The 14,918-nt window shown below is 35.9% G+C and overlaps 1 non-coding gene across 1 annotated transcript; it reads right to left on the bottom strand.

The window, feature by feature from the left end:
* Positions 1-8,258: 8,258 nt before the first annotated feature.
* On the bottom strand, positions 8,259-8,331 carry Trnaa-ugc (transfer RNA alanine (anticodon UGC)). The gene has a single exon. It is a non-coding gene; the product is annotated as a tRNA-Ala (tRNA).
* Between the last annotated feature and the right edge of the window lie 6,587 nt (positions 8,332-14,918).

The following is a 14,918-nucleotide window of genomic DNA, read 5'->3' as shown; positions in this document are numbered from 1 at the left end:
TCAACCCAGTCCCTGAAAGTTAGTATGTCCTGGAATAATATATACCAAGCTCTGAAAGAAAATGGATGTCAACAAAGAATGTTATATCTGGCAAAATTAAACTTTGGATTTGAAAATGAAATAAAAACCTTCCTTGATAAACAAAATTCAAAACAATCAACAACTACAAAGCCTGCACTACAGAATGTTCTGAACAAAATATTCTATGAGGATAAAATTTTTAAAAAGTGAAAATCAGAAAAGGGAGGGCTACATTAAAGGATTAGTTAATCAAAGGAGAGACTAAGTCAAATTAAAAACAAGAAATAAACCAAAATGACTAGGAACACAAATCTTTTCTCAATAATAACTTTGAATATTAGTGACCTAAACTCATTAATCAAAAGACATAGAATGTCATATTGGGTTATAAAACAAGACCCAACAACATGCTATCTCCAAGAGACTCACCTCATAAGCGAAGACATCCAAAACCTGAAGGTGAAATGATGGGAAAAAACATATCACTCATATGTGTTGTATAAACAAGCATGTGTTTCAATCCTCATATCAGATAAAGTGGACTTTAAGCCAACATTAATCAGAAAGGACTAGAGATATTTCACAAAGCTTAAGAAAATTAGATATCAGCAAGTCATAACAATAATAAATATTTATGCCCCAAATAATGAAGCATCTATATACATCAAACAAACCCTTCTCAATTTCAAGAAGCAAATAGACCACAACACAATAATAATGGGTGACTTCAACATACCTGTCTCACTACTGGACAGATCTTCCAAACAAGAATTAAACAGAGAACTATAGAACTATAACTAAATGATACAATCAGTAATTTAGATTTAATGGACACATAGAATATTTCATCCATCAATGAGTAAATATACTCTCTTCTAAGAACCTCATAGATCTTTATTTAAAAAGGTCATATCTTATGCCACAAAGCAACTCTTAGCAAATACAAAAAAATAGAGAAAATGCCCTGCAATCTATCAGATCATAATGGAATAAATATAGAAATCGATTATAAAACAAGAAAAAATAAAAGTTTCTCTAACACATGGGGACTAAATAATAAGCTACTGAATAATGAATGAATAGCAGAAGAAATCAGGGATGAAAATTTTAAAAATAGAGGTAAATGAGAATATCAAACAATGTATTAAAATCTCTGGGACAGTATGAAGGCAGTGGTAAAAGGATCATTGAATTGAGCTCACTATTTAAAATAATAGATTTAACAAATAAATGACCATACATTACATCTCAAAGTTATAGAAAAAGAGGAACAAATCAACATGAAAAGCAGTAGAAGACAGGAAATAAATAAAATCAGAACTAAAAATCAAGAAAATTGAAACAATAGAAACAATTCAAAACATTGGCAAAACAAAAGGTTATTTTTTTGAAAAAGTAAATAAAATTGATAAACCCCTAGCCACACTAATGAAGAGAGTGATAAAGAAAACTCAAATTAAAATTTGTGCTAAAAATGAAAATATCAGGATGAACAAACTGAAATACAGAAGGCAATTAGAAACTATTTTAAAACTTACACTCCAATAAAATAGAAAGTCTTGAAGACATTGACATATTTCTAGAGACATATGACCTACCCAAACTGAATCAGAAGGACATATACAATTCATTTATTTATTTTAAAATTTTATTTATCCTTATTTTTACAGTCTCCATTTTGATTCATTGTACATGAATCCAGAACAACTTTTTATTTTTATGTACATGATGTAGATTCACACCATTCATGTAATCATACATGTACACATGGTAATGACATTTGTCTCATTGCACTATCTTTTCTTCCCCCACCTCCTTGCCTCACCTCACTTCTCTCTACACAAACCGAAGTTTCTCCATTTTTCTCTTAACCCCCCTGGTATGCCCCATTACGTATCATCCATTTATCAGAGAAAATATTTGGCCTTTGTTTTTTTGAAATTGGTTTATTTCATTTAGCATGCATGCATTTAAATGTGAATGCTATAATTTTATTATTCTTCATGGTTGAGTATTATTACATTGTGTATATATACCAAATTTTCTTTACCCATTTATCTATTGAAGGGCATCTAGGTTGGTTTCACAATTGAGCTATTGTGAATTGAGTGGCTATAAACATTGATGTGACTGTGTTACTGTAGTATGCTGATTTTAAACCATCAAAAATGTACCAATCAAGTAAAGTTTAGGACCACATGGATTCTCTCAGTCAAGTTCTACAAGACCTTCAAAGAACTGTTAACATCAATACTCTTCAAATTATTTCAGAAACAGAAAAAAAGGCAAACTTTCCAAACTCATTCTATGAGGCTAGTATCACTGTGATGCCAAAACCAGACAAAGATGCATCAAGGAAAGAAAATTTCAGAGCAACATCCCTGATGAACATAGGTGCATAAGTTATCTTTAAAATTATGGCGAGTTGCATACAAAAACATATTTAAAAATAGTGCACCACAATATAGTGTGGTTCAACCCAGGGATGCAAGGTTGTTATAAAATATGGAAATCAATAATCATAATTCATCACATTAATAGACTAAAAAACAAGAACCATATGATCATCTCAATGGATACAGAAAAAGCATGACAAAATACAGCATCCATTCATGTTAAAAAAAAAAAAAACAGAAAAACTGGGATAGTAGGGACATACCTCAACATTATAAAAGGTACATATGCTAAACCCAAGGCCAACATCATTCTAATTGAAGAAATATTTAAAAGCATTTCCTCTAAAACTTGGAACAAGACAAGGATGCCTCTTTCACTACTTCTGTTCAACACAATTCTTGGTATTCTAGCCAGAGCAATTAGACAGAAGAAAAAAATTAAAAGAATATGAATAGGAAAAGAAGAACTCAAACTATCACAATTGCCAATGACATGATACTTTATAAGATCCAACCCACAAGAAAACTTCTAGAACTAACAAATGTATTCAGCAAAGTAGAAGGATATAAAACCAATACCCTTAAATCAAGCAAAATCCTATACATAATTGATGATTCAATGGAAAGAGAAATTAGAAAAACTACCCCGTTCACAGTAGCCTCAAAAATATAAAACACATGGAAATCAATTTAACAAAAGAGATTAAAGATCTCTACAATAAAATCTACAGAGCACTAAAGAGAGAAATTAAAGAAAATTGCAGAAGATGGGAAGCTCTTACATGCTCCTGGATAGGCAGATTTAATATTGTCAAAATGATCATACTTCCAAAAGCATTACACAAGTTAAATGGAATTCCCATTAAAATCCCCAAGACATTCTTCATAGAAATAAAAAAGTAATAATGAAATTCATTTGGAAAAATATAAACCAGGTGCAGTGGTGCATGCTGATAATTCCAGTGGTTCGGAGTGTTCAGACAGGAGGATTGCAAGTTCATAGCCAGGTTCAGCAAAAGTGAGATGCTAATCAACACAGCCCCATCTCTAAACAACATATAAAATAGGAGTGGGGATGTGACTCAGTGGTTGAGTGTCCCTGAGTTTAATCCCCAGTAGCCCCCCAGGCCAGAAAAGAGACCCAAAATGAGCAAAACAATTTTTTTTCAAGAAAAGTGAAGCAGGCGGCATCACAGTACCAACTTAAGCTATACTACAGAGTCATAGTAAAAGAAACAGCATTGTATTGGCACCAAAACAGACAAGTAGGCTAATGGTACAGAATAGAAGACACAAAGATAAGCCCACATAAAAATAGTTATCTCATACTGGACAAAGGTGCTAAAAACATACATTGGAGAAAAGATAGTCTCTTCAGCAAATGGTGCTGGGAAAGTTGAAATCCATATGTAACAAAATAAAATTTAACCCCTATCTCTCACTCTGTACAAATTCAAAGTGGATCAAACACTTAGGCACTAGAATAGACACATGGTGCCTAATAGAAGAAAAAGTAGGACCAAATCTTCACCAGGTCAGCTTAGGAACTGACTTCCTAAACAATACTTCTAAAGTTCAAGAAGTAAAATCAAGAATCAATAAATGGAATGGATTCAAACTTAAAAGTTTCTTCTCAGTAAAGGAAAAAAATCAATAAGATGAAGAGAGAGCTTACAGAATGGGAGAAAATCCTTACCACATGTACATCTGATAGAGCATTAATCTCCAGGATATTTATAGAACTCAAAAAACTTAATGCCAAAAAAGAAAAAAATAAATAACCCAATCAAAAATTGAGCTAAGGAATTGAACAGTTTATAGAAGAAGAAATATAATCAATCCAACAAATATATTAAAAAATAGCAGCTCTAGAAATAAGAGAAATGCAAATCAAAACTATTCTAAGATTTTATATCACTCCAGTCAAAATGGCAATCATCAGGAATATGAGCAAAATGAAATGTTAGGATGTTAGTTTAGGATTTGAGGAAAAACATACACTCATACATTGCTGGTGGGACTGCAAATTGGTGCAAATGTTTATGGAAAGTGGTATGAACATTACTCAGAAAATATGGGATGGAACTACCATTTGACCCATTTATCCCACTCCTCAGTTTATACCCAAAAGGCTTAAAATCAGCATACTATGATGACACAGCCACTTCAATGTTAATAGCAGCTCAATTCACAATAGCTAAACTTTGGAATCAACCTAGATGCTCTTCAACAGATGAAGAAATAATAATATACATACAGAATAGAATAATATTCTACATTAAAGAAGAATGAAATCATGGCATTTGCTGACAAATGGATGGAACTGGAAAATATGCTAAACAAACTAAATCAATCTCAAATAACCAAAGGCCAAACATTTTCTCTGGCATGTGAAGGCTAATTCATAACAGGGTTGGAATGGGAAGAATAGAGGTACTTTGGATTAGGCAGAGGGGAGTGAATGGAGGGGAGGGGATATGGGGGTAGAAAGATTAGTAGAAGGAATCAGATATTATTGCCTTATGTGCATACATGACTACATGACTGGTGTGATTCTATATCATGTACAAGAGGAAGAGTTATTACTCCATTTATACATGATTTGTCAAATGCATTCTACTGTCATGTATAACTAATTAGAACAAATAAAAATAAAAAACTATGCAAAATAAAACTTGGCAGGGCTGGAGTTGTGACTCAGTGGTATAGTGCTTGCCTAGCATGCATGAGGCAATGAGTTCAATTCTCAGCACCACATATAAATAAATAAAAATAAAGGTCCATTGACAACTAAAAATATATTAAAAAATAAATAAAACTTGGCAGCTCAAATATAACCAAACCACATTGTAAGTCATTAATCACATAGCTAATCTGACATTATTCCCTTGACAAGGCAGAAAGTATACATTGCACTTGTGTTGCTGGAGTTGAGCAAGCACATATGGAGTGATTTACTTTCCCTGTGACAGCTTTAGTGCAGTGGTAAAAAGTGCTTTCTTTGACCTTCAAGCACAATTAATAGCTATGTTTACTATTTTATGGACCCTTCCTGGAAAGAGAGTTTAGTGGTAAAATGCTCTACTAATTCCATTATTTAAAAAAAATGATATGGTACAGAAATATCACAACTTTATCAATATTGACAATAGAATACTGAAATAGAATATTTGTGGATAATTTTTTTTTTTTTTTTTTTTTGCGGTGCTGAAGATCAAACCCAGGGCCTTATGCCTTGCAAGGCAAGCACTCTACCAACTGAGCTGTATCCCCAGCCCTGTGGATAAATCTTTTTAAGTAGGTTTATCTTATTTTGAATGGAAGTTTTATTTTCCTTTTTCCATTAAAACCTCTCCTCTGACATCAACTGTACATACAGAGAATTAATATTGTACAAAAACAGATTAACTGCATTTCAACTGCTTTGATAGACTTTATTTTCTCATCTCTTTAAATGTGGGATTTAAATACAGCTATTTTTGAAAGATAAAAAAGTACAGGAGAAGGGAAACAGGTTCTTATCTCATCTGAAACTAGAGTCTAATGTGCCCAAAACATCAGTAAGAAAAATCAGAGTCCCTGCCTTCATGGAGCTTTCAATCTAAAGAGACAAGACAAGTGTATGTGATGTTATTAGAGAATGCAAAATTTAAACAATGTGCTGTCAGCTACAAGTATATTAGGAAGTCACTGTCTTATAAACCCAAAATGAATCCTAGATTAAAATTTAGTGGAGATAATATTTAATACTAGTTTATCAATTAACTGCTAGTAATTATGTCTGGAGAGGGAGGAATAGGAGAACATGTGAATTATAGTGGGGTTGAGGTGCTTGGGATTGTAACATCAGTACAAGCTCCTAAAAACCAAGCTTTGCTCACTGCTATGTTTGTAGAATTATCTGGGCATAGAAATTAATGAATGCTTGCTAAATTGTGATGACACCTGTTCATATATATTTGGTGGTCTCAAAAACCCTCTTGTAGATAATTGTGGGCTTGTTCTGAAGGAGACAGATATCCTCAGGGTTAGTGACCATGGAAAAAAAAAATGAGGTGAGAGGTGCCTACCTCTGACATCTCACTATTTGATATTGATATTTGATATTCTATATTAGAAAAGACTTTCTTAAAATTTCTATTGTAACACTAATTCACCTCAATAGGTGAAATGGTCATTGGAATAAGCACTTAACTTGTTTTTCCACTTTGAATTTCATTAATTAAGAAATAATCCCTAAAAACATTATTTTGTGTTTTATTATTGTTAGTTCATTATAGTTAAACATATGAATGGGATTCATTTTGACATAATGATAACAGCATGGAACATAATTAACTCCAACTCAGTCACCAGTTTTCCCCTTCACTCCTCTCCTCTACTCTACTGATCTTTCTTCTATTCATTTATACTCATTTTAAAATTAGTGCATTATGGATATACAAAAAGGTTAAATTCACTGTGGTTTACACACATAAAATTTTGGTCAATATTTTATTTTAAAAATAATATTACTATGGTTAACCTTCATATCTAATACTGATTGAAATTATTACATGCACGTGCAGGCACTCCCTTGTGATAAAATAATGAGCAAATTTTGTGCATAACCAAAAATTCCCATTTCAGTATTATGATTTATAATATTTTCAATAAAGTTTGACTAAATATGGGACATTCATGTTTGTGCATTATGTGATATGAGATTCACTTGTGAATCAGTTATAAAGCAAAGGAGTACATGCAGTAGCTTTAAAAGTCCCTAGAATTCTCCTGAAATCCAGGTGTGATTAAATAATATCAGAACAGAAGTTACCTTATCTGTAATCAAAAGACAATTCCAGTCTTGATAAATAGCCCCACCCATAAAAAAGCATTGTGACCTGAAAAACTCTTTATGTAACAAAAAGTTCTAAGAACATACCAAATGGGTATGGTATTTATCTTTAAAATAACTTCAGGTGTTTACTGAAAAACTTTGCCTTTACCTGGTATTGGGCTGTTGTTGCAGAACTTTATCCAATATAAAAAAAAGGTGATTTCACTTTCTGTTGAAGAAAAAAAATACAAATAAAATTATGACCAGATGACTTGCAAGGAATCAATTCAAATATTTTGCATTATCTTTTAAGAAGTCTAAGTTTTTAGTAAGAATATAAAACTATAACATTTACAAAAGTTTACTTGACAGTCAAAAGTTGTATAGGCCATATTTGTATGGTCAGAGAATAGAGTTAAAAGTTCATTGGACTATCTGTGAAAGCACCATTTTTACCAATAATATTGCTTATCATGAGTCATGACCTATGCCAAAGGGCAAACACAGACTGTCTCAGTCACACCCCAGAAAGAAAACAGCACTACTTTCTCCATTCCATAGGCAGGAAGAAGTTCCAAACTGGGGTTCCACAGCAGAAAGGACTTGGAGAGGTGGAGTATCTCCCCACATGAAACCGCAATGCTGGAAGACTGAATTGACTTAACCAAGAAGGAGACAGTTTGTTCATTGCATCTAGATTTTTTTTTTTGGCAAGCATATTAAGCAGGTTTTATTTAAAGTTAATAATACAGACTTCTCCCATGAGGAATAAGGAGACCATGGCTGATGTTCTGAAGTTCCAAGAAGTGTGCTCACCCTACTTCTTTTATACGTTAAAGTCTCCTTTTTTCTCCAGTTCTCTCCCCCCTTATCTCTCCTTCTTGCCTACATGACTAGGCCTGGTTTTTCATTAAGTGAGAAGCCATGGGCAGGGGGAGGGCCAAGGTGATCCAGTCAGGTAAGGGGCCAGGGGGCATTAGCAGCTCCATGCTTGCAGTCCTTTTTTCCTTTTTTCTTTTTTTTGGCAGTACTGGGGATTGAACCCAGGGCCTTGTGCTTGCAAGGCAAGCACTCTACCAATTGAGCTATATCCCCAGCCCTCATCCTTGCAGCCCTTGATAAAGGCAGGTAAATTTGGTAAACAATGGACTCCAGAGATCCTTGACTTTGCATTCTTCTGGGGGCAGTCTCCAACTTCCAGAGGCAGATGACTTTTATGACCTTAGTTTCCTGGATTTGACCTGATCCCCTATTTCTACACTAACTACCTGTCCTTCATCTGGCTTCATTCGCCCCTTTTGCTTGCATGTAGATTGTTTTTTTTTTTTTTTTTTTTTTTGTGGTACTGGGGATTGAACCCAGGGCATCATGTATGCATCTAGATTTTTGACAGATTCTTTACACCTTCCAGCTTGGGCTTGATTCCAATGCCCTATCCTTTTATTCTTTGTTCAAGAATAATTTTTTTAAAATTTATAAACTAAAATATGCCTATCTTGTTAGTTTCCTGAGATTCATATCCTGTCTCCTTTGACATTGAGGGTCTGTCTAAATTTTATTATGGTGTCCACTACTGGACTTAGCAGTTTTAGCTGTGCTTCCTCTAATTAGCAGACCCAAAATCCTAAATTAGATATTTCTTAATACATGATTTCTCATTTTGACTTCTTAGTGTAATACAAAGCTCCTCCCCCACCATTCCGTTGCATCACAACATAGCTTGTCAGTCTGAAAGCTGCTCTCCCCACCCTTTCCGGTGCAGCCATAATCCCTGCCTCCCAACTACTGTCAGTCTGTGAACGTCCTAGCTAGCTATTGGTTCATCAATCAGCTTGCAAGTATCCTTCTCCATTATTGGTCCACTGTTAGCCAGGTGGAATTCTTAAAGATAGCTTCACTGCCTTCTTTTCTCTTGCTTATCTCTCCCCCTGATCTGCTTTCTTTCTCCTCCTCGCTTTCCACTCTCTCTAGTGTGTGCCCTTTCTCTTTCCCTTTCTTTTCCTCTCATTTTCTCTCTTACCCTGCAGGGAGACACTCTGTTTGCTTAATAAACTCCCTTATGTGATTTCCCATGTCCGGCGCGGTTTCCAGACAAATGCATCAAATTAAGGATTATGCTTAATATTTATTAAGAATAATAATTTGTTCTTTTTAAAATTGTGAATCTTACTTCAAAATGTTAAGATTTTTGTCAAGTTAAGATGCATAATTTAATTCACATTTTAAGTATGAATAACTGGTTTCAAGAGTCCTTTTTTCACAGACAGGCTTAAAATATAAAAGATTACTGAATTGACAATTTTAGGTGGATTTCCCACACATCATTTCCTACAACAGAATTAACTGAGGCACACTAGTCAATAGTCAAGGCAACCAAACATTACTTTCAATATGGACCTAAAAGATTATTTGGAGAACATGTCAAGCTTTACAACATCAAACAAGTACCATCATGGATATCAGGTCAGGGAGAAGAGCTCATGAAATACATTTTGGAATATTTTGTAATAAAGCAGCTAAAAATGTCCTTAAAATTTAAATAAATACTTAACATAGGACCCATATATTTCAAAACAAAATGTGTAACTATAATATAAGATCATAATTCCATGCAGACTTGTATGTGAATGTACACAGGTTGCACCAATAGCCCCCAACTGGAAATAATCCAAATTCTCACTGAAAGTTAAATGATAAACAATGCCTTACAAGATAAACATGGCAAATCTGAAAATCAAAAATGCTGGCTATCCACATTTACTTGCTCAGGTAGCTATATCAAAAACACCTGATTCTTAGGGGAATGCTCCTGCTTGCACCATGACACAGTTTTCAGCAAGAAACTCTAAAACGTGTGTCCTGTAGTTCTTCTCCCAGGTTTGATTGGCAACATCCAGTGCCTAACCCACCTTCAGGATCTGGAGTGCAGGGACAGTCTTCACTTACTCAGCCTTGATCATTCCCCTGACCCCATCCTCACTGAGTCCTTTGTAGAAGACTATACTGCTGCACCAGCAGATACAGACCACTGTATTGTGACTTCTACCTCCAGTAGAAGTTTCCTTGATTTCTGCATGGTTTTCATCACACTGCAGAGGGGAACCCTCATCTCCACCCCACACTCAAGGCTTGGGGATGTGGTTGCTGGCCCCAGGATACCAAGACCACATTCATTTGTAAGCCCCAGAACATTCCATGGACTTTTCTGGAATCCTGAAGACTAGCTATCCTGTTGCAGTTACCTTCTGCAGTCACTAGGCAGGTTTGTACCAGTAGTCTCCAGAGATCTCTGGAGGCTCCTTCCTTGACAGTCCATCATGACCTACTGGTCCCACAAACTCCCACCTTGCAGTCTCCAAGCAGACCTAAACTTTTATGTCCCTGTAGTCTGCACCTTTTGCATCCCATACCACTGTCCCCTGCAACCCTGAGCAGCACTTGCCACAACTGGAATTGGTGGGTATCATCTCCCTGGGTGAGGCAGCACACCATTAATCACAAATTGCCAGAGTGGGACACACCTCCACTAACATTGAGAGGCAGAGCCTGCTGAGCCTGCATTCTGCTACCTCTTACCTTCCTGATTGCTGGCTGTCTCCTCCATGCAGGGGCCACCAGTTCTGATGACTATGGACCTCAATCAGCCAAGGCCACCCCTGTCACCCACAGGTCTAGCACCTAGAGGGCCAAGTAAGAGTGACCCTCAAGACTGAGTGAAGTAATGGGCTGCAGATCAGAAAGAGGGTGTACAGCAGTGTGACTGAAGATAGGGTTCTGGTCAAATTAATACTTAGTAAATATGAGGAACTAGGGATTCCAGGGGTAAAATCCCTGGGAAAGGCAGTGGGGGTGCTATGTGCCTGAGGGGTAAGTGAAAGTGGGAATTTCTGGGAAGATAATGTGGAAGGAGCTCTGAATGTTAAGTCCTCCAGACATTCAGCTGCATCATTTCTTCAACTGTCACTCAGGCACGTGTATCCATGAGGGTCCTGGCAATTGCCCAGGTCACAGTGTTGCCAGCACCTCCTTGATAGACTATGCCTCTGGGTGGCTGGGAGTGAGAGTCAGTCATGCACTCAACATGCTCACTTTCTTGGTGCTGCTGCCTCCTGCTATCCCAGCCCAGACATTCCTGTCAGGGTGTAAGAGCATCCCTGTGCTTGTTCATTTACAGTCCTTTGATGTGAGGGGCATCCACTCCACAAAATGTGTCAGGACATGGTGGGACTACACTGTTTGTACACTTGGTGGGTCAGAGGGCCCAGGTTATGGTGTATACCTGGCACCAATATTGACTGATCTACTATGAATCTCTGTCCGCATGCAGCAATGGTGCCGCTAGGACTATTGTAGTGGGTGTAACTGTAGTCAGGTAGCTAGAGAAAGTAGTCACTGAGGGTATGATTTTGGGGTTCATCCCTGATACCTCAAACCCTGCTTCTCATTTGCCATGAGGTAAGCAGCATTTCTCTGCCATGTCCTTCCATTATGCTGTTTTGCCTTATCTAGGGTGAAGAGCAACAAAGTCACTGACCATGAACTGAGAGGTCAGAAACCATAAGTTCCAAAGAAACTTTTGCTCCCCTAGGCTATTCTTGTCAGGCATTTTGGTCAAGAGATGAAAAGCTGAACAATACACCATCTTCATGGACAAGGATTTTTACAAGAATTTAAATATTGCCAACTACATACTCCCCCACCTATTTAAATACCATCTCAAGTTTAAAACCTTCATCAAAATGTCAGATGGTAAAAGTTACTGCTCAAAAGACATACCAACAAGACAATGCAGCACAGAATATGATATACTAAGCAAAACAATATCTTTCACAACCAGGAACACTTTATTGCAACCCTCTGACATGTCAAAATTTTGAATGCTTAAATTGTTTTAATGTGTCATATTCAAGTTCTTAGGACTATATTATTTTATGCTGGAAATAACAAATCTATAGTTCATATGAACACTTGAATTTATGAAAGCTTCAGATCATTTCTCCCCAATTAAAATGGATAGCAGAAATTCATCTAATAAAAAAATCTGATTCCATACCAAAAAAATTTCAGTATAGTGAGGTTAAGAGTCTGGCAAATGAACATGATAATTCTCAACTATCTTTTCTGTGCTTCCTCCACTCTGGCCATTCAGAACCTAACCAGTCCATTAGCAGACACTGCAAAACTGGTGACAAAGAACTGAATGAAATTAAGGGCAAAATGACTAAGATTTATTCTACTCTCAAAGAAAGTAGAGTCAGATAAAAATTGGAGATAATAACTGGAAAAAATATAGTTTTCCCTGAACTTTTCCCCATAGCCTTGTTACTTGAGGACCAAGGTTATTCATTTCCTCTAGGAAAGAGAGATATACCTTAGAATGAGATTTCATTCCTCACTGCCAAATAGAAAACTGGATTTTTAAAAATATCTATAGTGAGACAATAATTTTGAAAGGCATGTGGTTTACATGCTAGAGCTGTGTACTTAAGTGTGGGAAACCATCCTTATCTAGTAGAATCAGACTAGGTTGAGCCTCATGATGCAGAGGCCTGATTTCTTGTAACTGGCAGACACAAAAGTCTGTCCCAGATTGTTGGGGGGGGTGGTATGTGGCACTGTGGGAGTGGTTCCCTGTCTGATAATATGATAGCTTCCCTAAGAAAATGGCTCCCATAACTCCACCGCATCCTGTTCATCACAGAAGAAGCTCCTCCCAGTCTTGGCTCCCTTTGCCTGTGTGATTATAAATAAAGGAGAGTTGGGATATTCCATGTTGTGAGAGATCAGAACTGGTATGGCCAGACCTGTCACAACCTGTCTCATTTAAAAAAGAGCCTTCACTCTTTTGTATTTATTGATTAGATAAGTTCATGGGTAATGAATTGATTTATAGCCAATGTCATCCTCCTACAGTTCACCCTATTCTCATTCACATGAGATGTGGCTGAAAGACTCCTACACTTAACAGTGAAAAAAATATTAATGCTCTCACAAAGTTTTCCTAACAGTGGCTAGGAAGCAAGAAGAATATAAGGAAAAAAGAATTTTGGAAACATGGAAGACACAAAAGTCTTTCCTAGACCAAATGAGAACTTGCAAGGGACCACAGAGACAGAATCAGCATTTAGATACCACTCTATGGGATATACTTATTTTCTCCTCTCCTAGATAGAAATGGACTGTGGAAGAGATGTTTGGGGAGTGACAGAAAAACAAAGTAAGACTGGAAAACCCCAAGCAGATTATTTGTACCCTATTTCCTGTTTGAACCTCAACACAAAGACTGTATGTCCCATTAACAATATAGTCAAGTTCTGGAGAATAGGAATGTTGCATGGTACATTTAGATAGCAAGTCTCTGGATTTCTAATTAGTAAAAGGGTAACATTCAAATTGCTAAATGGATCAGTGAACATTTTTGTATTATGCGCTATGTCACAAATTTTTGAAATGACACAGAAATTTACATTAGATATAATTTCCCTGCAACTCTACTAGGAGAAAGAAGTCTGTACTGTATTTTACACAAATACTGTATTTCAAATTGAAATAAAAAAAGGGTGAGATGCACTTCAAAGGAAAACCATTTCTTCCAAATGTGTACATGTAAATGCCCAAAGGGATATAACAAACAACCTGAAATGCATTGGACTATATAATACTTCAGCTCAAATATCAAGTTTAAAATCTCAGCCCCATAGTTAGTCCCCTTTGTTTAGTTACTGGAGTACTCATAATGATCTAAGCCTGAGGAAGATATGCAACTTTTCACTTCATCAATCACTTCCATCCTCACACTTGAATAAATATTCTTTAGGACAGTTGTAAGGATTTCCTTCATTATCAACAGTTGTCCTTTTTGATCAGAGGCACCATTTGGAATAATTAACAATGAAATATATTGCTTTCTGAATAAAGTTTATGGAATTAATGGAATCCTGTGTATGTAATATACTTGATAAAAATTTCACTTTGGAAAGTTAATGACATTTCTAAGCCACAACTATTTAAAATTACATAGCCTTAGCAACCTAGAAAGACCCTGTCTCAGAAAAATCAAAAGGGATAGGATATGGCTCAGTGATTAAGCACCCCAGTACTAAAAATAGAAATAAAACAAAGGATTCATATATCTTCTTACAATTTCTGAGATTCAAAGTCACGTTTTAACTTTCCAGTCAAACAATACTATATAAATAAGGATTAAAAACTCATTAGAAAATAATTCTACCGATACACAAGGGCTTTATAAAAAATAAAAGTTGTACACATACTACAATATTCTCAAATAAAGCCAACAGTTACTGGAAACATTCTCAAAGGCTACACAGAAAAATGAGGGAGAAAAAATATGTTCACATGTATAGAAATAAATGGTTTTAGGAATCAGGGTAATATTGGCTTCATAGAATGAGTTTGGGAGAGTTCCCTCCTCTTCTATTTTCTGGAATACTTTGAGAAGTTTTGGAATGAGCTCTTCTTTAAAAGTTTTGTAGAACTCGGCTGAGAACCCATCTGGTCCTGGACTTTTCTTTGTTGGAAGGCTTTTGATGACTTCTTCTATTTCATTACTTGAAATTGGTCTATTTAAATTGTGTATGTCCTCCTCGTTCAGTTTAGGCAATTCATATGTCTCTAGAAACCTGTTGATGTCTTCAAAATTTTCTATTTTGTTGGAGTAT

The sequence above is a fragment of the Sciurus carolinensis genome, unplaced genomic scaffold (genome assembly GCF_902686445.1).
Source record: "Sciurus carolinensis unplaced genomic scaffold, mSciCar1.2, whole genome shotgun sequence".
NCBI classification, from domain to species: domain Eukaryota; kingdom Metazoa; phylum Chordata; class Mammalia; order Rodentia; family Sciuridae; genus Sciurus; species Sciurus carolinensis.
The sequence above is the reverse complement of the archived record's forward strand: the minus strand, read 5'-3'. Positions and strand labels throughout refer to the sequence as shown.